General features: G+C 56.8%; 1 protein-coding gene and 1 long non-coding RNA gene across 22 annotated transcripts in view; one reads left to right on the forward strand and one right to left on the reverse strand.

Annotated features, from left to right (window-relative positions):
* TNS1 (tensin 1) overlaps positions 1-25494 on the forward strand; it is a 204346-nt gene that overhangs the window by 128703 nt on the left and 50149 nt on the right. The window lies entirely within an intron of this gene.
* LOC144306149 (uncharacterized) lies at positions 7340-13226 on the reverse strand. 5 transcript variants are annotated; one of them, XR_013373174.1, is made up of 2 exons: positions 10569-13226; positions 7340-8169 (listed from the first exon to the last, which is right to left on the reverse strand). It is a non-coding gene; the product is annotated as an uncharacterized LOC144306149 (long non-coding RNA). The 5 variants fall into 5 exon arrangements; XR_013373173.1 differs by having other exon boundaries at positions 7340-9711; XR_013373171.1 differs by having other exon boundaries at positions 7340-9930.

The following is a 25494-nucleotide window of genomic DNA, read 5'->3' on the forward strand; positions in this document are numbered from 1 at the left end:
GCAGGGGGCAGGAGGCGGGGGAGCAGAAGGAGGAGCAGCAGCTAGAGGCAGGAATGGGGTAGGAAGGAGAGGCTGGGGGAGTCTGGACTCTTCTCCACCCCTTGCCTCCTTCCTTTTCCCCACCCGGGGCAGGGAAATGGAACCCATCAGCTCATCCTGCAGGGACAGAGGGGCTCCTGTCTGGAGGCTGAGGAGCTGGCCCTATGCCTGGAGGGTGGGAAGGGAAGGCAGGGCAAGCAGATCGAGGCTCTGCTGTCCTCTTTGCTGGCCTGGCCTCGTCTGGCCAGCTGGTTGGCCTGGACCGGGAGCGATGAGGTTGGGGTGGTCACCAGGACAGACCCCGCCTGTCCATCTGTGTGCCCCCTGCTGCCGCTGGGCTGCATCCCCCACAGGGATGGGAAAGCCAGCCATGGGGTGGGAGCAATGATCATTATTCCAGTCCTGCTCTTCTTCATGGCTGGAGGCACTTCTGGAAGGCTCTAGGTTCTGGGGCCCAGAGATAAAAGCATTTTCTTCTGGCTGATTTCCTTGGTCAAGAAAGAGACATAGGAGGCCTGAGTCCATCTCCTTTGTGGGCAAGTCCCTGTACCTCAATGTCCCCATGTAACACTCTTGGGGTAAGGGCACCTAACCTCCCGGGGTGCCCAGGAAGTGGCTCAAGCTGGAGCCTGGAAGGTGCCTGGGGGCTCCTAGGAGTGGCCCCGGGGCTGGGGGGCTGGGCTCTGTGGGTGACATGGTACCCAAGGTGGCCCTGCCTGCCCCCCAGGGAAGTCATGGACTGGGAGAGGCAGGCTAACCCCAAGGTGCTGTGGGTCAGCCTGTGTGCCTGAGGCCTGACCGCCCAGGGTCCCCGATCCCCCTCTGTAGCTGAAGGCCTTACCTAGCCTTCCTGGTCTCAGTTTGTTCTTCTACAGACTGGGATGGTTAATGGCGCCCATGTCCTTGGCTTAATGCAGCAATGTTCATGAAAGGCGGTTTAGCATAGGGGTCCCCAAGGTGGCCTCTAGAGCCGAACTACCAGGGTCCAGACCCTCTGACAAGAAGCCATCCTCTCAGGGCCTTGGTTTGCTCTGCTGTAAATGGGGGATTGAGTGGACAAATCATTTTGAGCATCGTGTGGGGAGTAGGAGCTGCGGAGGCTGCCTGTGGTGGCTCCTCAGGAGTCTCTGCACGTAATGACCGTGGCCAGCATCTCAGGCGTCTCTGCAGAGAAGACCAAGGAGGTCTTGGTCTTGGCCTTGGGAGCCCGCTCTGGCTTTGTCACATGCCAGTCATGGTGCCCAGCCCTTGCAAGTCTCCCTTTGCCTAGTGTTCACAGCCACCCTGTGAGGTGGGCACTGGTTTCATGCCTGGGTAGGGAAACTGAGGCACAGCGGGGTTTAGTAACCCGCGGAAGGTTGCCCCAACAGTAAGGAGCAGGTCTGGGTGTGAAACCCCAGTGCTCATCGCTGTGCTGCTTTGGTAACCGCAGGCCTGTATTCCGGGCGCCAGCCCCTGTGACACTCCCTGGGTCGCCCCCGAGCTTGGGTGGATCTGGCCCCTCCGTCCCCACCTCTGACCACTGGGCAGACCCCTGTCCTGAGTCTCAGCAGGAGGGAGGCGCTGGAGGCCCTGGGATCTGGAGTGTGGCAGCCAGGAGAGCACCGGGCCGGCCCGCGGCAGGTGCTTAGCTGGATGTCAGCGCCGGGGACAGCTGAGGCGCATCCCTTAGTGTCCCTCCCCTGCCCCCCAGGAGGCTGTGGGGCTGCTCCCACTGCAAGGCCTCTGGTGAGGGGATGGCCGCTCAAAATAGGGGAGGCGTGTCGGAGGTGAGATCAGGTCGTTTCTGCAAGTGGCACGCCTCTCCTATTTCAGGCCCCTGAGGGAAGGAATCCGAGAGGCCGGGCCAGGCCCTCCAGAGGCCACCGGGTGACTCAGAGGGGCAGCAGGGGGCACTGAGCCAGGCACTGGGGACCAGGGACAGACGATCTCGGGCCTGGGCTGCTCCTCGCCGCCTTGCAGTCGGCCCTCTGCCCACTATTCCTCCTGCTTCTGCAGGAGACCCTGACTTTACCGTCCGTACCGGGAACTGCACCCCTGTCTCCCCCCAACCCCCCATTCCTAGTTCAAGTTTCTTTTTTTTTTTTTTTAAGATTTTCTTTATCTATTCATGAGAGACACACACAGAGAGAGAGAGAGAGAGAGCGAGAGAGAGAGGCAGAGACACAGGCAAAGGGAGAAGCAGGCTCCATGCAGGGAGCCTGATGTGGGACTCGATCCCGGGTCTCCAGGATCACGCCCTGGGCTGCAGGTGGCACTAAATGGCTGAGCCACCTGGGCTGCCCCCTAGTTCAAGTTTCTACTCCCTTGGGGCATCGCAGATCCATCTCAGCAACAGAAACGATGGAAGAAAAGCCCCGTGCTCTGTAGGCCCACGTCCTAGGCTGGGGCGGTCCAGGCCGGTCAGGGAGCCCGCCTGCTGGCCTCCTGCCACAGTGAGGACACGAGGCTGGCACTTGTGGGCCTGCCAGGGGGGAGGTCATCCTCACGTGCAGAGGCTCCCTTTGCACGACCTCTGCTCCAGTCGTACTGACCCCATTGCACCGATGGCCACACCCACGTGTGGAGAGGTTAGTCGTGCTGCGGGGGTCATGAGATAGGACATGGGGTGGCTACTGAATCCAGGGGTCTGACTCTGGTCCCTTCCCTCCTCCCTCGGAGCTCAGTGTGTTCAGCGCCCCACACCCCCTAATACGGGTGGTCCTTGCAGGTGCTTGTCCAACTTCTCACACCTTTGGACGGCAGAGAGCTCACCGCCGCACCGGGCAGGCCGTTTCACTGTGGACAAGTCCAGAAATTTGGAGAGAAATAGAGGGGAAAGGGCGAGTTGCCTCTGTGTGGTGGCCATGGATGCTCAGGGACCCTGCACTCAGGCCAGAAGGAAGGGGAAATGGTGACAGGTGAAGAATCCGTTAGAAACTCAGTATTAAGAACTTTCTCACCAGAGAAGGTTCCAGGCCTTGACATGTGGCTGGGGAGCAGGGGAGCACCTGCCGTCTCCAGGCCTCCTCACTTCGGGAGTAGCACCCTCTGGTGCACCCCGCAGGCCGGTGTCTGAGTCTGCTTGGGCGGCCACGACAAGATACCCCAGCCTGTGAGGCTCGCACGGCAGACGTGTCTTTCCCCAGTTCTGGAGGCCGCGAGTCTGAGAGCAAAGCGTCAGCAGCATTGGTTCCTCCCGAGCTTGTGGATGGCGGTCTTCTCTCCGTGTCTTCGCCGGGTCCTCCCTCTGTGTGCCTCTGTGTCCCCATCTCTTCTTTATAAGGACGCCGGTCGGATTGGCCTGGGGCCCACTCGTGTCTAGAGTGGGTTTTAACTTAATTATCTGCTAAAGGCCCTCTTTCCAGACACAATTACGCTCTGAGGTACTGGGGGTTAGGGCTCCCACGTATGAACTTGGGGGGAGAGCACGTCAGCCCACAACACCTAGGAAGGAGTTTTCTGGGTGGCCTGTAGTCGGACGCCTGGAGCCTTGGTCCTGAGCTGGGGGGCGCAGGTCCCGGGCGCTGGAGGGGGGAGTGGGCTGGCCCCCCACCAGCCTCCTCCTTGCAGGCTGTCTGTCTTTCTCTGGTTTGGTCTGGAGCCTGCCAGCTCAGCGCTCTGGCTGACACCACGTTTCACAGCCTCCAGAAGCCCCATTAGCCGTTTGGCCTGAGTTCTGACGCCCCATGCCCAGATCCCAGCTCCCTGTGGGTGGGAGTGGGGCTGTTTTTTTGTCTATGCTGCACAGAGCCGCCTCCAAATTCCTCCAGAGTGTTCCAGGGCGAGCCTTCTCGGAAGCGAGTTCCGTACCAAGAGCTGTGGGCTGCCTTCCACCCGGGGGCTGGCCAGGCCTGAGTTCCCTCACTGTCCCCCTTCACGTCTCCCGTCCCCCAACGTCCTCAGGCTTGGAGTTGTTCAGAGTGTGTCACAACTTAAGTGGGTACAGGGGAATAGGGCGCGTGCTGGGCGCAGTAGCGGATTGCTCAGGGCCGGAGGAAGGAACGGAGAATGTGAGAAGCCCCCGGTTACCTGGCTGGTAACCACCCCTCTTCTGGGCTTCTCCTGTGTGGTGCCCATCAGTCCCTCCCCGTTTCTGTGGGAAGCCCCCCAAGAGCCAGGGGCTGGTGACAGGGGGTGTGGTTTTGGGCCCAAGCTGCTCAGCCCTCGGAGGATCTGTGAGGAGAGCCATTCCCTTCCTCGGGGAGAGCTCCCAGTTCTGCAGGACACCCAGCGCCTCCTCGAGCTCGGTCGTCTGAGCTGGGGAAGAGCCTCCTGGATGGCAGCCAGCGGCCCCTGGTCTGTGGTGACTTCTCCTGAGCTGGGCTCGTCCAAGAACTCTCTGATATTTATTTATTTATGTATTTATTTTGAGGGAGAGGAAAGAGGGAGGGAGACACAGCAAACAGAGAGTGAGAAGGAGACAGAAGTAGGCAAGAGACATGGAGAGAGAGCCAGACACTGGGAGGCGTGGGTGGCAGGAGACTGTTCGGGGTGGGGGGGGTCTTGGTAACTCCTTTTCTTTAGATCTCCCTTATGTCCTGTAAAATGAGGGAATTGGAGGAGTGGTTCTTTCTGTCTCTTTGAGCTTAATCATTGTGTCTTTTTGTGAGTTGGGAGGAGCTAAGATGGACCCACCAAACTTCCCACCTCATGGGCTTGGAGCGGGGAAGCAGTGTAGCTTCGTGGTGGTTGTATTAGTCAGGAGAGGCTTGGTTACGCTGGGTAACAAACAGCCCCAAAATATATATCTCTTGCCCGTGCCACATGTCCAGTGTGGGTTGGCACGGGGTCTGCGTTCATCTTATTTACTCGAGGCTGCTGGTGGCTTCATCCCATAGCTGCTTCCATCATCGCCGCCACAGTGGGTAGTGGGCACTGTGACGTGCACACTGCTTCTGCCCGGACGTGACACACATTCCTCCTGCTGACATTTCATTGGCCAAAGCAGGTCGCACACCCAAGCCTGACTTCAAAGGGAGCAGAGAAATGGTTCATGGAAAATGGAAAGTGGAAAATAATGTTGAACAGACTGAGCTCTGCTATAGGGACTAAGTCTGTGGGACCTAGAGTCAGAAGGCCAGGTTCCAAGCCCTGTTGTTTAGGACTGTGTTTCTTGGTCAAGACACTCAACCTCTCTGAGCCCCAAATGTCATTTTTATAAAACGGGTACAGTAATAGTCTTTTTTCATGGGATTGCTGTTAAGATCAATGAGGATGTCAAAGGTCAAATCCAGAGTGCTAGGCATGTACTCTGCTGGCAGGAATTTGAGTTTATTACTATTGTCATTATTGAAGTGCTGGAGGAAGGAAGGTAGAGAGGTGATTTGAACATATGCAAGTCCTCTCTTCTTGGGAAACATTCCACATCCCTGTGGCCCCTCTACGCTCGGGAACCATCCATAGTGGCTCTGTTCTGGGAGCCCCACTCTTGGGAGTCAGAGACCTGCCTCTGACAGCAGCTTGCTGTGTGACCTTGGCAAAGTTACTTCTCCTCTCTAGTTCTCAATTCCCTTGTCAGTGAAACGAAGAGGATGGATTCCCAAGGGGACCTCATGGGGGGACGGCGATGGTAACGATGCCAGCGCCAGTGACCAGATGCTGGCTGGCTTTGGGGCCTGCCCTGAGCCGGGTGCCACCGTGCTCTTTCTCGTGGTTAGTCCTCCCCAGCAGGTGCTACTGTTTCCTGATCAGCAGGCAGACCTTGTCGAGTGTGGTCATCAAGCCACTCCCTGTGTCTCCTGCTGCCCTGCCTGACGTCTGTCCTCTGCTTTCCCTGCCCCCTCATGGTATGAGGGCGAGTCCCGTGCCTGTTCTGGCCACTTAGGGAACGAAAGATCCTCAGCCAGTTGACAGTGTGTCCAGTGCCAGTGGACTTGGCCCTTCATTCAGCCAGTTCCTCCCCCTTGTCAGCTCCTGCCTGGCACCGACTGTGTGTGTGTGTGTGTGTGTGTGTGTGCGCGTGCGCACGTGGGGGGGTGCAGCTCACTAGGTTTCCCGACTTATAGGAAGAGAGGACAGGACGGGTGTGGGGGAGAGAATCAGGAGGGGATTCCTGCCCACTCTGTGTGGGGCAGGCGGGGATGGCCACTCCTGAGCTCTTGGCCGATGGAAGATTCCGGGATGTCGAACGCGGGCTGTTTCTCTCCTGCGGCACCTTTGTGGGTGTTTGGGGGACCCCTGGGGCTCCGCGTAGGTCACTGCATCGGTGTTTCCTTCAGGCAGGGGACTGCCGCTCAGGCGGACTCTCACAACCCTCTGGGCCCAGGCGTCCCTCGTCCCCTGCAGTCTCTCGTGGACACGGGACAGCATGCGAGGGGCCCAGGCCGGCTCTCCCTCCCCGGCCCGAGGGGGCCCTCATGCATCTGGGCCTCAGCCGAGCCTGGGGGGGACGTGACCCAGGCAGCCCCTCTGTGGGTCCCCCTGCCTGCCTCTCGCCCCTTGGACTTTTGGCCCAAGCCAGTCCCTGTCTCTCCTGTTCTCTGTGCTCCCGCACTCGCTGAGGGGGAGGGAGAGGCCCCCAGCAACAAAACAACATTCTCCAACATTCCTCGTGGCCTCTCCCCCTTCCTGATCCGTTTGCTCCGTGATGTGGAGGTGTCCGAGGGAGTTCAGAGCCACGGAACAGTTTGGGGCCTTCTCTCTGTCTCTTAAAAAACCCCCCAAAAAACAGCTAATATTATATATTTCCAATATCGTGTTATAAAATTGTATTCATTGACTTAATAACGTCCACCTGTCTTAAAGTGGACGATTCAGTGGGTTTTAGTACATTTGGGGTTGTGCACCTTCACCATCACCATCACCAACTGTACAACATTTCCAACACCCCCAACCATTGGCAGCCACCCGGCCCCCGTTTCTTGCCCCACCCCCAGCCTCGTCTCCTTTCTGTCTTGACAGATTTTAAAAAGTTAATTCATTAATTTTTAGAATTCTATTTAAATCCAATTAATTATCATATAATGTATTATTGGTTTTAGAGATAGAGATCAGTGATTCATCAGTCTCAGATGACACCCAGTGCTCATCTCATCACGTGCCCTCCTTAATGCGTCACCCAGTTATTCCATCCCCCCTCCCATCCAGCGACCCTCAGTTCATTTCCTGTGATTAAGAGTCTCTTATGGTTTGTCTCTCTGACTTCATTCCTTCTTTTTCCTTCCCTTCCCCTATGATCCTCTGTTTTGTTTCTTAAATTCCATGTATGACTGAGATCATATGATAACTGTCTTTCTCTGACTTATTTCTCTCAGCGTAATACCCTCTAGTTTCATCCACGTCATTGCAAATGGCAAGATTTCATTTTTGATGGCTGAGAAATATTCCATTGTGTGGATTTACCACATCTTCTTTATCCCTTCATCTGTCGATGGACATCTGGGCTCTTTCCATAGTTTGGCTACTGTGGACATTGCTGCTGTAAACAATGGGTTGTGGGTACCCCTTCGGATCACTGCATTTGTATCTTTGGGGTAAATACCCAGTAGTGCCTTGACAGACTGGAATTTTTTTTTTAAAAGATTTTATTTATTTATTCATGAGAGATACAGAGAGAGAGAGAGAGAGAGGCAGAGACACAGGCAGAGGGAGAAGCAGGCTCCATGTAGGGAGCCCGACGTGGGACTCAATCCCGGAACTCCAGGATCACACCCTGAGCCGAAGGCAGACGCTCAATCGCTGAGCCACCCAGGCGTCCCCAGACTGGAATGTTCTGCTGATTTCCTGTAAATGGAATTATACAGCACGTGGCCTTCTTTCACTGAGCCGAATACTTTCAGGCCACATCCAAGTTGGAGCATGGGTCACTGCTTTGTTTTTGTTGCTGCGTAATACTCTACTTATGGCCATACCACGTTTTGTTCACTTATTCCTCAGTCAGTGGATGTTTTCTTTGTGTCCACTTCTTGAATATTTTAACGAACACTGCTGTGGACATTCATGGACCAGTTTTCACGTGGACTTGGGTTTTCACGTTTTCTTGTGTAGATACCTAGGGGTGGAGTGGCTGGGCTGTAGGGTCACAGTGTGTCCAATCATTTGAGGACACAGACTGTTTTCCAAAGTTTTATATCACTGCAGCCAGTGTCTGAGGATGCCAGCGTCTCCCATCCGTCCTCACCAACTCCTGCCTTCAGTACCCGAGCCATCCTAATGGGTATAAAGTACATTGGCCAGTTGGGTTTTCATTTCCCTCATAATGGATGGTGATGAGCATCTTTTCACATGGTAACTGGCCACTATAGATCTGTTTTTATTTATTTATTTAATTAATTTTAAAGATTTTATTTATTTATTAGAGAAAGAGAGGGATTGAGGGAGCATAAGCAGGGGGAGCAGCAGAGGGAGAAGCAGGCTCCCCACTGAGCAGGGAGGCTGGATCCCAGAACCCCGGGATCATGACCTGAGCCAAAGGCAGAAGTTTAACCCACTGAGCCACCCAGGCGCCCTGTAGATCTCTTTTTAGAGAAATGTTTATTCACATATTTTGGACACTTCAAAACAATGTTTTTTTTTTGGTCTATTTGCTATTGAGTTATAAGTTCCTTCTCTATTCTGAAAACAGATCCCTTATTGGATAAGTGATTTGCATCCTGTGGATTATGGTCTCTTTGCTCTCGATGCTAGCGATGTCTTCCTGCCATCCTTGTGTGCTGATCCCTTGCCTTACTTTCGGAGTGGGGCGTTCATCTTCCTGGGGCCTCTGTCACAACTGAGACCCCACTACTTCCACGTTAATATCCGGTTGCCCCTGGGGTTCCCGTTTTATAGAGGATGGAACGGGTAGTAGCAGAGAGGTTGGGGGCCTCGTCCACGGCAGTGTCCTGAGTAAACGGTGGAGGCAGGACTCCAACGTGAGGGTCTGGAGCCAGAGTCCAGGATCGATACTGCGTACTATCATTTAATGATCTTGATCTAAAAGATTATTCATCTGCAGCCCGAAATGCTTTCGGCTGCTTGGTCTGATCTCTTTCCAGCCCTAGAGCTGGTGCTTGAACTGGTCTAGAAAAGCTGCCCCAACCCCCAGAGAGGGAGGCCAAGTGTCAGATCCCTGGATGGCCGAGCAATGCAAAATTGCGTGAATTCTGCACCCCCAGCTGCCCCTGCGGCCCTTGTGGCCCTGGGTCCCTTCGTGTCCCCGAGGCCAGGCAGGGTGAGGGAGGGTAGCCCCTCCTCCAGAAGGTGGCCCCTTTAGGTTGGAAGTGAGGCAGTTGGGCAGCGGGGAGGGAAGAACACTTGTGCACCGTGGTGAATATCTGCCCTTGACGTACCTTCAAAGGGTTTGGCATTCCTGCCTTCTGGAGTTTTGGGTCAGATGTGGGAGGAACCAGTAAGAGAGGAGTGCAAGTTTGCAAGGTGGTCCCAAATAATTTAGGGAAAGGTTCCAAGGATCCCGGACTGATACATCCGCCCCCCCATCTCTGAGCAGAAGGCTTTAGGGGGTGATCTTCTGACCGAGAGCTTGGGGTTCATGAGCACCAGACTGACTTTTGTTGGAGAATCCTAACCTGGTCGCTGGAGAGGGCAGCCCTTCTGGGATGTGGCTTCAGGGGATGAGGGGGAGAGATGGGCAGAGACGGAGACCTTCAAAGCTGCTGCAGGAATCTTCTGTCCTTGTTATGTCACATCATAGATGACCAAGGACTTAGTCTACAGCAGGAAGGGTTTGAGTCAGCCACCCGGTGGCACTTCCTGACGGTGAGAGAGCGGATCAGCTGTAGTGGGGAGGTTGGGCCCTTGTCTCCTTGGCATCCTTGGGCAGAGATGTCAGGAGACAAGGGAGATGGCTGTCCGTGTGGGATGGCCTCCACAGATGTGGTGAGAGAGGCCGGGATAGACTGGCTTCCTGGGGAGGATCTGGTGCCTTCTTTTCCCCCAAGTCGGGGGGCGGGAGTCCTCCCTGCTGACGTCCTGCAGCAATCAGAGTGCTAAGAATCCAAATGTAAGGTCGGCCTGACCTTGTGGGTGGAGAAGATGACACCACTGACCCAGCATCTCCCTGCCACCTGCTTAGTGGGGCGAGGCGGGGCTCGTCCCGATGCCCTCAGACCCTTGGCTGGCTCTGCTCTGTGAGGCAGCTGGCAGGCCTGGGCGAGTAGTGTCTGCCCAGGGAACATTCAGTAAACCAATACCCTCCCGAGTGAATGTGCCTTGGTCCTCTGTAATCTCTGCCATCGGGTGGAGGTTGGAAGGCCGGAGCCGCGCTCGGACGGGCCGGAGCTCCTGGCCGGCAGCCTGAGCCTCCAGTCTGCCCTCCCGGTGTGCTCAAATATCCAGCTCCAGTCAGGGCAGGAGGAGAGCGCTGTCCCCTTCTCGGCCCCTCCCCTCTTCCCCTCTTGCCAGACCCGCAGACAAGCACAAGGTAGCTGGAGCCTGCAAGACCCCAAGATACCAACTCTAGCCATGTCCGAGGGAAGAAATGGAAGCTTCCAGTAATCAGATATTGTTTCCTACCCAGCTGTGGCTGCTTTTTACCCATCATCCTTCCTCCTTCCTTCCCTTCCTTTCTCCCTTCCTTTTCTCTCTCCTTTCATTCCCCCAGTACTTACAGATCACCGCCTAGGTGGGCGGCGGGCTGGCCTGGGTGCTGTAGAAAGTTGTGCCCTGGAGTCGCCTGAGGACAAGGGCGGGGTGTGTGTCTCACAGCCACGGGGAGGAGGATCTCGGCTGGGCCTCGGCTCCTCGGGAGACAGGCAGCTCCTGGGGGACGGTGGTGCTCAGAGGTGCACAGCTCTGCAGAGGGGCTGCGTTTGTCCCAGGGCTGGGAGGGCGACGTGCGTGGAGAGCAGCCCCATTTTCAAACCTAGAAGTGGCATCACAGCCTTGCTCAAAGTCTAGCTTGGTGGAGGGAAAGAGAAGCCTTCGATTCAGACGGACCTCGCTCGCCACTCCGCTGTCCTGGGGTGCGGTGCTGGAGCTGGTCAAGGTGGAGTGCTGGGGAGGGTGGAGCGGAGGGTGAGGGAGCGCCCAGAGAGCCACATACCGGGGTCCAGAAGGGGAGAAGGAACCAGGAGATTCGTTGAAAAGACAGCCTCGAATCACACACACAGAAAGGCCAGAATCCTGCCGCGGGTGAGACCCTCTTGCCTTCCGTTGACCTTGGGCAGATGGCTTAGCCTGTCTGAGCCTCAGTCTTCTCACCTGTAACGTGGGGCAAGGATGGTACCTCCCCCCTGGGGCTGAGAATTAACTGAGATCGTCTCTGGGCTCCTAGGTCTGCCCTATGCGTCCTAAGCCAGCTGGTTCTGTTTGTTGTTCCTGATACGGCTCCCTGACCTTGGGGGGCACTTGATAAACTGCTTCCCGGAGCGCAAGTCAGTTCATTTTTTGACTATCGCAGCTGTTGAACTGGGCCTCTGGCTGCACGTCCGGTGTTCTTCCTCCCACACTGAACCAGGTGCGGGTGTCGGCACCTTTTCCTTGGCATCTTCCAACCAGGCTCCGTTCCCCGGGGGGGTGAGCTGCCCCCTTAGCTCCGGGCTTGAGGGACTTGTGGAGGTCACACGGATCGCGGAGGGCAGAGCCAGCCCTAGCCCCCAAGGGTCTTTTCAGGGGCTTCCCCTCCACGGGTCCTGCCTTCCTGGCACCAGTCATCGGCGATGCCCAGGCTGTGTGTTATGGTGACGGCTGGCATAGCTGTAAGGTTGCTCCTTTCTCTTCCATTTGAGAAAACAGAGTGTGGGAGAGTGAAAATAAGGGTAACCTTGAATCTGCTCCACCGACAAAAAGAAAAAAACAAAAACAAATCGCGTGTGTTCTTTGGTATGTGGACTATCCTCAGTCAACAAATAATCACTAGGTGCCTACTAAATGCCAGTCGCCATTCTAGATACTGAGGATATAACAGTGAGCAAAACGAAGATCCTTGCCCCCATCACGATTCCATTGTAATGGGAGAAGAGAGACAATGAAAAAAAAACATTAAAGACATTATATGTAAATGAGAGAGCATGCTAGACGGTGATGAACACCTGGGAAAAGATAGAGCAGAATAGGGTGATTGGGAAAGGGGAGGTGGAGGGGTGAGTTGGAATTTTTTAAAAAGCTGATCAGCCCAGGCCTCACTGAGGGAGAGATAGCTGAACAAAGACTCGAAGGGGTGAGTCAGCCAAGAAAATATCTGAGGAAGAGCATTGCCGGCAAGAGAGCAGCAAGTGCAAAGGTCCTGAGACAGCAGCTTGCCTGAGCCGTACGTAGGCTTGGGAAGCATCAGAGGGGCCAGTGTCACTGCAGCGAAGGCTGCAATAGGCCATTAGGTCAGAGGTTATGGGGACTAGGTCATGGGGGTTCTGGTAGCTGTGGCAAGGATTTGGCTTGTATCCTGAACTTTTTCATCTAGTGATGCATCGTGGAGACCCTTCCATAGTGGCACGTGAAGAGCTGTTTTCACTTTTCTTCCGATGCTGACGAGTCCACTGTACGTGCGTTCTGTGTTTTATGTAACTGTATTTAAGTAACACGACATTTAAGTTGTTGCCAGTCTTTTGTCGTTTCCAAAAATGCTGCAAAGAATAACCTTGTACACACAGTGTGTGTGTGTGTGTGTGTGTGTGTGTGTGTGTGTGTGTGTGTAATCCCATCGATGGAAGTGGCATTTGTAGAAGTGCAGTTGCTGGGTGAAGAATATGTGCATATATAATCTTGATGGTGCCCAAGTGGCCTCTGCAAGCGTTGTACTTAGTTGACATTTTCCAGCGGCAGTTTGGTTAGGGCCTAGGAGAAAAATGCGTGAGACACCGTTAGGTGCCCACTATTTCCTTTACTCCTCATGACCCTCCCGTGGGCTGGGTCTTCTTGTTCCTATTCCACAGACGGGGAAGGCACAGAGAGGTGAAGTAACCTACCAGCGTTTGCCCAGCCAGTAGTAGGTGTAGAGCTGGGATTGCGAAGCCTGCCATTTCTCACCAGGGCTTCCCAGGAGCAGGGGTCCGAGGAGCTCTGGCCCCTGGCCCCCTGCCCCTGCGCCCCCTGCACATGGTCATGTGGACCCAGAGGCCTCCAGGTCTGAGGCTCCTGAAAACGAGGGGCTGAGTTAAAAGGGGAAGCCTGCTTGCCTGGCTCTGCCCCTGCTGCGCCTGCCTGCTGGAGACCCTTGGAGGCCGGGGGCAGGCTGGGAAGAGGCCCTCCTGAGGGACCTGGAGCCACACTGGCTGAGCTGGCCTCCCCCTGTCCCTCCCCTCATCGGCCCCCGTGGTGAGACCCGGCAGGCTGCCATCCAGCTAATTCTGCTCCAGGTGGGGCGCTCCCTGCCACCGTCTGCTGGGTCAGCTCGCTCCGGGGATTAGGTTTCCGCATTTCACTGATGAAAATAAATCAGCCTCTTGATTGCCGGCAGGGCCCTCGCGAGCTCCGCAGCCTGGAGGGTACTTCCACATTTCCTGTAAGTCACACTGTTTCTGTCCTAAGCCCCGGGGGCTCTGACGCTGCTGCAGAAAGAGCCTCAGATGAGCTTGGAGCCCGGAGCCACCCAGGCAGGACCGAGCAGGAGAGGAGAACGAGGCTCAGTGCTGACCCAGCATCTTCTCTTTGGTGGATCTTGGAGCATCTGGAGTTGGCCAGGAGGTCAGGGGTCATCTGGTTGTGCTCTCCCATTGCACAGAGGGGTACACCGAGGCCCATCGAAGACCACTCCTTAGTAGTCTGGCCTCTTGGCTCCCAGGCTACTGCCGTTGCTACTGGACAGTAGATCTGTTCATCGTGCAGTGGCCGGTCAGGGGCAGGGGGACTGCGTGGGAGAAAGTGGGCTTTAGCTGCAGCAGGCCGGGCAGAGGGATCTGACATCTAGGAGAACTGTCTTGCCTTGGAGGGACATGGGAAAGGGGAACTGGTGACAGGACTGGATTTTCTTGAAGTCCCTTCCACCCTGCACACCTGCCTAAATGGGGGTGAGTGACCATGGTGTATGGATGTTGGGGGTACCAGGCAAATTCTAGAGCGCTGTGACCAAGCCCCGGCAAGGTTCCGTGTGCAAAGGGGACTCTGGAGTCTTGCCCCAAACTCCCCTTTCTCCTGCCTCTCCCTTTGTGTGCTCAAGCATTATTTGCAAGCACAGGACTCTCCAGCAGGGACGTGGGGCATCCTGCCTCCCATGGCAGACTTGCTGGACTGTTGTCCCACCCTCCGGGGCCAGGCCTAGCCAACCTCCGGGAGCTTTGTTCAGGCCACAGTGGGACTCCCTTGTTCTGGGAAGCAGCTGAAGAGCTGGAGTGGGTGGGCGCCAGGAGCTCGGACTGCCTTGCTTGCCCTGGACCAACCAAGTCTTCACATCCTTACAGCCTGTCGATGCCCTGATGCTCGTCAGACACTTTGCCTCGGGCTGCTCTGATAGCTTTAAAAATTGTCAGCCGCAGAGTGTTCTTTGATGTCTGTTCTTCTCCAGGGGCAGTGAGATCAGATTTTGATATGAAAGCTCAAAGCTGCTCAGATCTTTCCTTCTCCCTTCCTGCTGCCTCCCTGCCCCCTTCCTGCTTGCAAACCTTCCAGAGCCAGACAGGCGCTCTTCATGTGACACAAGCAGAGAAAGAAGCCTGGGGGTAGCGCTCCTGGGTCCTGTCCAGGCCTGCACCCCATAGTTTTATAGCTTCTGTGGGTCAGGGGAGTCACTGCCAGCTCGTCCCGCTGCAGCAGGGGCTGCCAGCTTCCGGCCCACACCTGCTCCGGGGTGTGAGCTCGTGCACACTGGCCGGCAGATCCCCACAGAGGTGCCTGTGTGAGCTTCCTCATGCTAACGCACATGGATGGACCCATTTGGGAAAGGCAGCAGAGACCCAAGCAGATTCACCACCCACACCCATACCCACAGCCACTCAGGCATAGAACCACACAGACCCCGTTGCACATGCCACCTGTGCAGAGAAGCACAAAGGTCCTCCCCTCGACATACACCCACCGCTCGTTCATAGACCCATGAGACCTCTACCCCACTGCACACCCCCACAGTGCTGATGGGGACTCTAATGGCCAGTCTGATAACCACATGTGGTACCTAATTTCCTGTTTGGGATCAAGAATGGGGATCGACCCCCCAAGTGCAGAGAGGGGCTCATCTGTGTGCATTTTGAACCAGCCCTAAAGCAGTTCCCTACAAATTTCCAGAAATGCTTTGAGCCCTGGAAACATCATTGGGATAAACGCATGAAAGCCCTAGGGGGGCAGCCTGGGTGGCCCAGTGGTTTAGCACTGCCTTCGGCCCGGGGTGTGATCCTGGAGGCCTGGGATCAAGTCCCATGTCGGGTTCCCTGCATGGAGCCTGCTTCTCCCTCTGCCTGTGTCTCTGCCTCTCTCTCTCTCTCTCTCTCTCTGTGTCTGTCATGAATAAATAAATAAAATCTCTAAAAAAAGTAATAAATAATTGAAAAAAAAAAAAGCCCTAGGGGGCCACCTTGATGCGTGGATGGTGGGGTTGGGGCAGGGTGTTCTGGACAACCTGCGGTTTGTTGTCGCCCTTAACTCCCTTCTTCCTGGTGGGTTCCTCTGCTCTCGCCCTCTGCGCCTCCCACTCCTTCCTTCTTCCTCTCTGGAAAGCAGAAAGAGCATGAACACCAGGGGCCCACAGCCAGGTGATCTTGAGCAAGCCACAACTTCCAAGCCTCGGTCTCTTTATCAGGAAGATGGGCACGATAGTCTTTCCCTTGAAAAGCACTTGTGGAAGCAAATGTGAGAGCATCCGTTGAAGGGCAGACAGACCGTAAAAACCTGCAGTCCCCATGCTGGAGCCCCTCCCCATTTCCCCCCATCCTTCTCCGGGTGGGGAGAGGCGGGAGGAGGTGCGTGGGTACGTATGGCCCCCCGACCTTTGTCCAGCTCAGACACCTGCCTGGGAGTTGACAGTTCCCTTCCTGAGTAGTCCTCTGGCACCGTGGCTCCTGCCCTCTGGTTGGGGAACACTGTCCTGAGCCCGGCCCTGTCCGCTGCCTTCCTGGGTGGGGAGCACCCCGGAAGGCTGGGGCCGTGTGAGGGGTGCCCAGGACCTGCCCTTTGCCCCATACACCGTGATGCTCGGCACACCCGTGCCTTTCTCCTCCTCCTTGTGGTTCTGCGTAGAACCGGCTGTTTTAGGGTTCAGAGCTCTTTCTTATTCCTCCCTCGCTTTTTACTGCTTTGGAGACTGAGGCCCAGGAAAAGGAAATGACTTGCCCAAAGTCAAGTGGTGAGTTAGCGGCGCAGCGGGGACCAGAAGCCAGGACTCCTGAGTCATAGTCCCAAGCTCCATCTCACACCCCAGACTCCCTCTGCCCTCAGGCTGGCTCACGGCCTCAAGCTGTGGCCCACTTGGCACTTGGACGGGGTAATTGCTGGTTGCCGGGCCCTGTCCTGTGCGATGTTGGGTGTTTAGCAGCATCCCTACCCACCAGATGCCGGGAGCATTTCTTCTAGATGTGACAGTCCCAGCTATTTCCAGACTCTGCTCCATGTTCCCCGGAGTGGGGGGGGGTGGTGTCACATCCTCTTGGGGGAGGACCCCCAGCCTAGCTGTCCCCTCAGCCCTTTGTCTCTGGGGCCTTACCTCTCCCCCATGTAGGGTGTGAAATGGTCCTTCTCTCTTTTCCTGCGTCCTGTTTCTATGTCAGGACTGGCTGCTTGGAAACCACAACGTGCAGCCATTTAATTCCTTAAAAGAAAGAGCAAAAGAAATCCAGATTGGGGAAGATGCTTCCACAGCTGCCAATGAAAAGAAAGCACTGGGCGGGAAGGGGGCCGGAGGAGGTGACGGAAGGAGACTGGGCGTCCTTCCCCCCTGGAGGACCCTCGGCCTGATTGAGCGGCCTCTGCTGCACCCCACTGGCCCAGCTGCGGGGTCTCCCGAAGCCGGGCCTGTAGGGGAGGCGGCCTGTGTTCCATTTGCGAGTGGATGGTCTTTAGCTGCAGATTTGCCCATAACTGTTCTACTTTGTTTGCATGGCCAGACCTGGAGACCTTTGAGGGTCTAATGTCGCAGGGTTTCCAGCACCCTTTGGGCATCCCCCTGGTGTGTCTGACTCAGCTCTGGCAGCGGACAGGATTTCCTTCCGGGATCCCGGGTCCCGGGTGGTAGTCTCTGCTCCAGTCCTGACCCAATATGCAAGCAGGGGAGACTTGCCCGCCCTGAGTCTGATGGGCCACCCTGGGGGGGGTGTGTGTGGGGGGGTGGGGGCTGATGAACTCAGGACATCCTCCGGCTTGACCATGCTGTGACTAGGGATCAGCCTGGGCTGGTGGCCCACAGCTGGGCCTCACGTGGCAAATCTGGGGTCTCAAGTCCTACTGAGCATCCGAGGGGCTCCCAGAGGTCATGCATCACATCCCTGCTCTAGATCCTATATCTCATGAAACCGCCCTACCCAGGGCTGCCTCAGGGGACAGGGGACACCGAGCCGCCTCGGAAGAGCGAACCGTACTTTCACCTCTCAAGCTTGGCTTCGCCCATCCCCCTGTCCAGAAAGATTTTTGACTTAGCTCTATTCTGGAAAATATTTTTTTTTTCCTTAAACAGAAAGTGATAAAATTACATATATCCTTTTCCAAACCAGATCTACTACACCCCCTGCCCCATGTTGTCCTGTCTGCGTGAAGGCAGCTGACGTCTTGCCCTCCCCTCCCTTGTGGTCCTACACGGCGGAAGCCATCTCTGGAGGCGGGAGGGGCGGTGGCATCTTCCGGCCTGCTGTTGGCAGCCACCGAACCGGACGGTCTCGGTATTTATTAGCTGAGCAGCATCACGTTTTAGTGTCCGAGCTGTTTCATTTGATGCTGTGATTTTTGAGCAGGGAAAAGGCGAGGCGGATGATAGGCCCTGAAGCTGAAGCATCGGGCCTGTGCATCTGTACCCTGAGGAGACAGGGTCACCGACGTCCCTCTCAGGGTGGAGCTGGGTTAGGGAGAGAGAAGGAGGTAGCACATGGCATGGACGTGGTTGTATATATGGGGCCGCCTCATTTAGAGCATCTCTCTGTGCTGTGTGCTGGGCCAACTGCTTTAGATGCGTTACGTCAGTCTCTGCACTTGGCACTTGGACGGGGTAATTGCTGGTTGCCGGGCCCTGTCTTGTGCGATGTTGGGTGTTTAGCACTATCCTGCTCTGAGGTGAAAATATTAATATACCCATTTTGCAGATAAAGAAACTGAAGCTCAGGAAGACTAAGTAATTGGCCCAGGGTTGCACTGAGTAGTAAGTGGTCATGTCTGGATTCAAATCAGTGTCTGCTTGACCCCTAAGCCTTTGTTCTTGGCCACTGTGTTCTAGGCAGATGCTGAAGTGACATGAGCAAGAAGGGCTGGGTATAACATTAGGCCTCATTATTGAAGGTATGGTGTGGGGACACCTGGGTGGCTCAGCGGTTGAGCGTCTGCCTTGGGTTCAGGGCGTGATCCCGGAGCCCCGGCATTGAGTCGCACGTTGGGCTCCCTGCAGGGAGCCTGCTTCTCCCTCTGCCTGTGTCTCTGCCTCTTTCTCTGGGTCCCTCATGAATAAATAAAATCTTTCAAAAAAAGAAAAGAAAAAAAGGTATGGTGTCCAGAAAGTGGGAGGTGATAGGCCTGTGGAGCTCCTTGTGGCACTGGGTACCATCTCTGTTCTTCCTCTTATTTTCCTTCTTTACTCTCAGAAAAAAGTAGTGAGAGAGGGATGGATGTTGGAGATGGGGAGGGGGCTGGCATTGAGGTGTTGGCTCAGGAGAGGGAGGGGTTGGTGGCCTGTACCTGGCACGCCCCTCCCTCTTGGCACTTTGGGATTACAGACTGAGTGGGGTCCTCAAGGAGACAGCAGGCCCCGAAGCCCCCACTGACCTGACTGCAGACCCCAGGCCATCTCTTGCCCACTCTGGGAGCTGGGTTGGGACATTGCCTTGATGTGAAAATAAGCCACCAACGTTGTGCATATAAGAGTTAGGGTTTGCTGTCCTGCTGTCAGCGATTTCTGGCACTTTTCAGGGCACGCCAGGATAAAGGAGGGGGCGCTTTTGGGGCAGCTCTCATGATTTTGGCTGAGGGGCCTGCTTTAGGTCTGGGTGCTGGGGGTGAGGTTGGATGTCACCGACACTCTGAAAAGTTATTGTCTCTGCCATTCGTGATCTTTATAGACTGGAACAAACGGAATACCAATAGCTGGTCAACTGGAGGCACTTTAGGTGGTGGCCTGGTGGATCAATGTCCTGGGCGGGATGCCCACTGGCCTTCCCAAAGTCACACCTCAAGAATTGTCAAGGTTGCCAGGCCAGAATCCAAAGCTTTGCCCTGAGGATGTAGCTTTGGGGCTCCTGCCCCCCTCCACGCCCCACCCCCTCCAGAGACCTGCCTGGGTGACCCCTCGGTGCCTCTGCTCAGGCCCGCTGTCACCTCTGGGACGTACAGGGGCTTGTGGGTTTTTTTTTTTTTTAATCTTTCTTCCTCTTTTATAAGCCAAGGAAGTGTCCTGGCTCCTAGACTCTGCCCCGTGGTGGGGGTGTTGGGGAGAAGGAGGGGGAGAGGGAGGGAAGAAAAGATTTCCACCTTATTTATTGTTCAGCAGCTGGAAAATTGTTGTCATCTGTTCTGCCTTTCATTTAGCTGAGAATGGAAAAAAAATGTGGAAAACTTTGGGGAAATAAATCTCAGTACCCTCGTAGGAACTGCGGCCCTTCCCCGTGTCCCGCTAGCGTCCCCGGCCGCTCGGGCTCCCAGGCTCTCCCTTCCCACGCGGCCGGGCCCTGGAGCCCTGGTGGCTTCGGGGCCGGGCCGGGCCGCCGCCGGCCGCGCTCGCTCCGTGCGGAGCGCTTGGGAAGCCGCTGTGATGTCATCGGAGAACTGCGTAGCTACAGGATGATAAGTGAAGCCCTGGGGACCCAGCTGGCTGAAATTACAGACAGAGTTTTATCCCACTGGCTTCCTCCAAGCCAGAGCGAGGCGAGGCGGGCTGGCCGAGGGGGGAGCGGGGAGCAGGGGAGGGTGGTGCGTGGACGGGGCAGGCCGGCCGCCGGCTCCTCCCAGCCCTGACAGTCTCGCTGAGCTGAGCGCGACGCACACAGCCTGGGGCTGCAGCCGCGCAGGGAAGATTTGAAACTTGAAGCACGAGGAGCCGAGATCAAATCAGAGCGGCTCCGTTCTCCTCCCCTTCCCGCGGCTCCGTGCAGAGGGTGAGTGTGCGCGGGCACGCGCGTGGCCCTCGAGCCCTTGTGCGGCTCCGTGCCGGCCCTCGGGGCGGTGGGGGGCTCCTGGACCAGGGAAGCCGGGGCGGGGCGCTGGGGCCGCTGCTGCCTTCGCAGCCGGGTGTGCCGGGGCCGGCCGCCTCCCTCCTGGACTTGCGGCCCTGGGACCCGCGAGCGCCGCTGCCCCGGGGCCGAGAGGTGGCCCTTGGGGGGTCCGCGTGGGTGGGCAGCGTCATGGTTCACGGAGGATGAGGATGGGGTGGCGGGTGGAGGGCATGTAGTGGAGGCAGGCCCAGCCCCTGGGCCCCTCCCAGTGGGACCTTGATTCAGGATGCCCCCCACCCCACCCCACCCCACCCCCGTCCTGTGGTCAGAGCTTCATGGCACCCCGGGTGCTGCCCGTGCCCCGCGGGCCGCCGCGGGCTCCCTTTCATGGCTTTCCCCCAACGTTGGCAGGGCTCGTAGTGGCCCTGCTGTCCTGGCCAGGGATCCCTGGGTGGCCAGGCGGACGCCCTGGCCTGGCAGAGAAGGACTTGGGTTGTTGTGGGCTCGGGTGCTATTTTTACTGTCCCGAGTCCCTGTGATATCTGGTGCCCGGATAGGCTGAGGGCAGGGAGTGGGAGTGCCTGGCGTGGGAGCTGGAGGCCAGGCCGGACTCAGGAGGCAGGCCCAGCAAGTTCACATTTGCCCCACAGGCGTGGGCCGTCGTGTGACCTGGGCAGGTCACTCCAGGCCCTGGTCCCTCGGGTCCGAAATAAAGGTCATGATTGAGCTTTCTGTTCCTCCTTCTCTCTCTGGAGGAATTCCAGGGAGATGGTATCTGTGAAAGTGCCATGGGTCCTTCCTGAGGAAGGCCTGGGGACACATCTGTCATCATCACTCGATGAAGCCCGGTGTATTATGTTGGGAGGTTCTCGGTCCGCGGCCCCCCGCCCCCCCAGACTCCGGCCATCTTCACCTTGAAGGCCATTCAGGAGAAAGAGCCCTGAGCTTCTCTGTGCTGCGTGACCTTGGTGGGGGGGATCCCCCGGCCTGCCGAGTGCCACTGTCGTCCTGTAAAACGAGGGGTGGTGGCCAGTGGATTAACTGATCCCCTGAGACCCTTCTGCCAAAAAGCCCATGGCATTTAGAAAGCTCTCTTGGCTCCGCTGACTTCCTGGAGCAGCAGGAGACAGGAGCAGCCCGTGGGAGGGGCTCTGTTTCCCATTTCTGCTTGAATGCTGACTTTCTTCATCCCCAAGGCCCACAGGCAGGAATTCGGACCAGGGCTCTGTTTGGACATTGGGCCTTCTTTCTTCCTTGCCACAGCAGAATGATGGAGGTGGCCTCCCACCCTCCCTGGGTCCTGAGAGGCAGGTTTGTGGGTGACTCTGGGGTGGTCACTCGTCCAGGGGACACAGCCACCTGTGAAAAGATGGACAGCAGCCTTGGGAAGACTCACTGCTCTGTTGTCCGAGGTCTGAGAACGCAGTGGCTCCCCTCTGAGTGCCATCAAGCGGAAGACAGGGGCTCTGCTTGCCACGCCGGCGCTCATCTGTCTCCGCCTGCAGGGCCCGAGGCCCCCGCCCATCAGCGGTCCCCCTCCCAGGGTGAACCCCGGTCTCTCGGGCCGGACGTGTTGTCCGCCCTCTGCCATCCCGGAGGCTGTGTCTCCTTTGTGTGCTTCCCCTTCAGAGACCTGGGGTCTTGTCTTCAACCGTAAATCTGCGGACCTTCAGAGTCCCTGAGGAAGCCCATTCCCATGCAGAGCTCCATGTGGTCCAGAGCTCTCTGCGGCTGGGAGGGGCAGAGGGCTGCCTCAGTACCCGGCTGCCTGTGGGATGGGAGGTCGGCGTGGGTGGTCCGCATGGGTGACCGTCGCAGGGTCACCGGAGATGCCTGTCGCCGTTGCCACGGTGTCTCAAGAAGACCCCGGGTCGTTCCTGAGCCGTGGGGCTGAGCTTCTGCACACCCCTGTGAGGTTCTGCACACCATCCTCATCCCCTCCCCACACACCCTCCCGCGGGCAGGTCGCAACTCAGGGGGCTCCTCCGGGCTAGACCCCACCTGTGCTCCTCCAGCAGGAAGAGTTTCCTTTTCTGTGTGTTCTCCTGTTTTTCTTGGACGGAGCCTGGCATTCTTTGTGGAATCCCAGGTGACAGAGAGGGATCCCCAGGAGCAGCACCCTGTGAGAGATACAGACGCTAAATTTAAAAGTCCATACGTGGACTTTGGGGTGTCCATTCACCCTTGGCCATTATGTGAAAGATTTGTGTTTGTGCATTTTGGGGGCAGTTAGTCTGGGCTTTCACCAGATATCCCGAATGGCCCTTAGTCTGAGAAAGTTAACATCCCGTGGACCAGAGTATGGCCGGGGAGTCCTGGGGGACACTGCAGGCGAGGCTCTGGCCCAGCCAACTTACAGGGACCTCCCCTGTGCCCAGCCTCGGCTACCAACTGTGTGAGACAATACTCCTCTCTCAGGATATTTTTGCCTGCAGTGCTTTTCTTTTCTCTTTCCTATGGGAGAAGCTTGGGTCCACCTTGAACCTCTGGTTTTCCACGGCCCCGGATGGCAGTGGAGGAAGAGTGCCTCAGTGGCTGACAGGACGATATATAACTTTGGGGACGATTAAAGGAATGCAAGAAGCATTTATGAGCCACGTAACGTGTGCCAGGCGCGGTGCTGCATCCTGCAGAGCTGTCCCATACGGCCGGTTGTGCATTGAGCTCCAAGAGGCACAGTTCGCATAGACCATATAGTGAAGGGCACCCCGTCTGGAAACCAGGCACTGGGTGGAGGGTGGGGCAGGGCTAAGGGCTTTTTCTCAAGGAGCCCTTGGCTCAGTGGAAGGACGGAACATAGACAACAGTCATGACCGGCCAGTGGGTGATTCGTGTCATGGTCGTTGTCTGCACAGGGCAAAGGGACACAGAAGAGGCTGATCTCCGTCCGGAGGATGGTGGGCAGAGGGTTAGGCCGAGGGCTGTTCCTCAGAGAAGTTCAGGCTGAACCTGGAGGAGGAAGAAGGGACTTTTCAGGGAGCTTGGGAGTTGTAGGGAAGAAACATGAAGGATCTTTCAGGAAGGGGAAGAGCATGTGCAAAGCCCGGGGTAGGAGAGAGCCTATGGATAGGAAGAGGAGTGAAGGGTGTTGGGGGGTTTTGAGGACAGCGAAGGTGAGCCTTCAGAAGGCAACCAGGGGCCAGATGATAGGAGGTATGGCATGTCCAGCAGTGGAGGGGAGTGGGGCTTGGGCTTTACTTGGTGGGTGATGGGAGCTGTTGAAACACCTAAGACAGAATGGAGAGAGGAGAACGCAGGATGTGCCAGGCCTGGCTTCAGGGACTTAGCTCCTGAGTCCTGTCACTCAGCACCCCTGCAAGTAAGCATTGGAATCTTGCCTCGCTGGGCTTGGAGGCCAGGCTCTGTGCGGTTAAGTGGTTGGTGCAAGCGGACTTGCCATCAAGATGGGGACCATCCTTCTGAGTGATGCTTGTGTCTGGCACACGGGTGGGGTGGGAAGGGGCACCTCTGGCTCCTCCATCTTCTCTCCAGAACCATGTCCCCCCGGCCTTCCCGGTATCCGGCCGCATCCTCTGGCTCCCACAATAGCCCTGGTCCTATTATGGGGCCCCAGCCTGGGGCTCTCCACAGCTGAGGGGGAATCTGTGACCAACGGGTTAACGTGTCCAGACCTTGCTCTCTCAGCTGCTTCTCGGCCAGGCCTCAGCCCTCGTGAAAGCTCACCTACGTCCCACACGCGTGTGGCCTTAGATGCCCCCTCACTGTGTTTAAGGAGCTGAGGCTCCCTCTGCGTGTGCCGAGGCCCTGGTCTGCTTCTAAACTACTGTGTCCGGGGTGGGCGTGATGCTGCCTCCTGTTGGCACTGCTTTGATTCTCCTCCACGTTGGTTGGTCATCACTGCTCTGGGGAACATGTTTTAGTGATTGTTATTCTGCTGGCCGTGGACCCACAGGACTTTTGTGTCACGAAGTGCCCCCTCCTTGAAAACCTTAATAAATCATTCACTGTTCAAAACAGACCTGCTGCTTGGACAAGGAGGGGTCGCTCCTCGCTGAATCATCGCCAAAGGAAACTTCTTTCTTGGAGTCAACCGGGCTGGCACCTTTTACTCTTCATGGTCGGGGCCATCTGTCCTGACATCTAAATAAGTGAAACTTTTCCATTAGCAAGAAAAGTGGGGGGGGTTGGGACTTAATCTCAGAGTCTAAAGTGCTGACCACGGGGGTCAGGGTTTCTCAAGATAGTATCCACCTATGCGAGTCCCGGAGCCTCAGGAAAGCTAAAATACTGCTTTTTGGCCTCGCCCCAGACCTATGAGTAAAAAATCTTTCGGGGTGGGGCCCCAGAATCTACATTTTTAACACTCCTTATGGAGTCTATTCTTATGAACATCAAAATTGGGAAACTGCCGCCCTAAACCCGGGTCATCCTTGCATCCCGTCTTTCTTTCCTTCTTTTCGAAGGGTGCAGGATGCACGCGTCTTTCCTTCCCTGCCTCCTGGCCCGTTCTGTGCTTCTAGCACCACGCACACCTCCGTAGGTTGCTGGAGGGAGCCGAGGGGGTGGGTCCGTGTCCAATCAGCTGGGGATTTTCCTCGAAGCTTTCCAAAAGCATGACTCGCACATCTGGATCGCGGCCGCCGAGGAACCAGGGCCTCTTGGTGTCGTGGAGCTCGTGCTGGAGGGTGGAGCCGGGGCTGGGAGCAGCTGCCGGAGAGAGTGGAAGACAAATTCAGACAAAGCAAGTGGAGCTTTGAAGAGACCGTGGGCGTCTCGGTGGCCCGGGGAGGTGGCCCAGGACACAGCACGCCCCGGTGGCCTGCTCTTGCGGCTGGGGGTTCTTGGCTACGTGTAGCTGGCGTGACCCCTGCCGTCCATCCTCCTGCTCCACTGTCACCCGTACTGGTACCCAATGCCCCGATCGGGCAGGTTCCACCTCTGTCCCCTGCGCCCTGCCCCTGGGCATCTCATCCTCACCTGCCCTATGCCAGTCGTGCCCCTGGAGGCTGTGGCCCTGGAGGTCCCTGGAGGTCGTGCCCCTGGAGGTCCCTGGAGGTCCCTAGAAGTCGTGCCCCTGGAGGCTGTGCCCCTGGAAGTCCCTGGAGGTCATGCCCCTGGAGACTGTGGCCCTGGAGGCTGTGGCCCTGGAGGCTGCAGAGACTGTGAGCTGGATCTGGTGGCCTCTCGGCTTTAGAACCTCGAAACCACCTCCTACCCCCATCTCCTTGGGCTGTTTCCCTCCTCCTCCTTGGCCTGCCTGCCACTCTCTTTTGCCCTTCCTGCCTTAATAGATCCAAACCAACATTGTGTTCCGGCTTCTTGTGGTCCTGCTAAGTAGCACTTAAGGTGGCGGCAGTGGCCGTGCAGA

This window comes from Canis aureus, chromosome 36 (assembly GCF_053574225.1).
Source record: "Canis aureus isolate CA01 chromosome 36, VMU_Caureus_v.1.0, whole genome shotgun sequence".
Taxonomy (NCBI): domain Eukaryota; kingdom Metazoa; phylum Chordata; class Mammalia; order Carnivora; family Canidae; genus Canis; species Canis aureus.